Genomic DNA, 1716 nt, shown 5'->3' on the forward strand with positions numbered 1-1716 from the left:
TTCTCTTCCATTGATCTGTTTGTCTATTTCTGCCCTAATACTCACAGTTTTAATAGTTGCAACTTAACTGTAAGCCTTGATATCTAGAACAGTAAAATTCCCCTCCTCCTCTAACTTCTTTAAAATTATCTTGACTATTATTCGCCTTTTGCCATATTTTTGCATGTTTTAACATAACTGAGAACATGTTATATATACAATTTCATAACCTGCTACTTTTCACTTAACTTGATAACATATGCATTTTCAAATGTTATCAAAACTCTTGACATTTAAAACAGCTCATGCTATTTCCCTGTGTGTGCATCGTATTTTATTTAACCATTCCCATATTGCTGGATAGTTGTTTTATTTCTGTATTTTCTTATAAATAATAGTACCATAATGAACATCTTTGTTTATAAAGTTTTTCCCCATCTTTAGGATGATTACACTAGAATATATTCTCATAAATTGAATATAATTAAAATTTTATTATTAAGAGAATTAAAAATTCTCCCCAGGAATTTTTGAGACTGTGCATTTAACCATGTCTTTATTAGCACTGGGTATTCTTATTTTTTAATTGAAAGACAAGCTCATCTTGTTTAATAATTTTGCCTCTAGCTGGCTTTGAAAAGACCAACTTTTCTAATAATATTGAGCAATATTCCTAAATATTGAGGAAGGAATACGCTAACAATAATTATTTGCATGGGATAACATTTCAATGATAAAGAGAGAAGGGCCTAAAGAAATTAATCCTGAGTGACTCTTCTATTTTCATATCAGGAATGAGGATATTTCTGTTGATTGAACTAACTATTCTCATTTCTTCCCCATGTTTCCTGATTACATATGCAGATTTTAGAATATAGGGCTTTTTGACAGATTACTTAAATCCCAGTGAGGTGGAACAGCATTTAGATTGTTTATAATGACTATCATCAGTGGCAAATTAGTTTAGTCTGTCTCAGTTTATTCTGTTTGACAGCTTCATGTTTATTTCACACCACAGAGGCTGAAAAAGAAAACGGTGTAAAAGAGAACTTGTTTTATTTGTCATTTAATTAAATGAATAATAAAGAATGTCTTTAGGACCCTGTCCTGGCCACAAAAAGAAGCTGAACCTGAAAGATGAAGCCAATTAGAGTTTCTTAGTAGGTTTGCTTTACTATTTTGTTTCTGACACACTAACTCCTTTTTTATTGAATTCTGTTAAGTTTGTGTTTTTCTAGGAAGGAAATTTAAGAAATAGACAACTCATGGTAATTGCATGATTGTTTGGCCTTTAGAATGTATTATCTGTGACCCATATCTTCTAGCCATGAGTTTGAAAAATGATGCACTTCGACCTGTTACTTATTATAATTAAAAGGTTAAGAATATTTTTAAGAGTGCTGCCGTTGTGCAGGTGCCACATGCTAATCTTCTTTGTATCATTCCAATTTTAGTATATGTGCTGCCAAAATGAGCACAAGAATCGTTTTGTTTCTGCAAATTTGCTTCTTGATGATCTTCTTGGATACTATCTTTTCTTTAGGTTCAACAGATGTTTTGTTCTAGGCCTGTCTGTTTCACCAGCTTCTAATCAGTGTCTCTAATTAGTGCAAAGTAGGGTTGGTAGCATAAATGGAACACAATAAGAAAAAGGGATTTATTCATAGGAAACATGTTATAATTTCCTTCCAATAATCTGGTTTCACAAAGAGAACATGGGTACCTACATGGGACTGG

General features: G+C 32.0%; 1 non-coding gene across 1 annotated transcript; it reads right to left on the bottom strand.

Moving 5' to 3' along the window:
• Positions 1 to 1351: 1351 nt before the first annotated feature.
• LOC118152547 (U6 spliceosomal RNA) lies at positions 1352 to 1457 on the bottom strand. Its single transcript, XR_004741300.1, has one exon. It is a non-coding gene; the product is annotated as a U6 spliceosomal RNA (small nuclear RNA).
• Positions 1458 to 1716: the final 259 nt, after the last annotated feature.

This window comes from Callithrix jacchus, chromosome 3 (assembly GCF_049354715.1).
Source record: "Callithrix jacchus isolate 240 chromosome 3, calJac240_pri, whole genome shotgun sequence".
Classification (NCBI taxonomy): domain Eukaryota; kingdom Metazoa; phylum Chordata; class Mammalia; order Primates; family Cebidae; genus Callithrix; species Callithrix jacchus.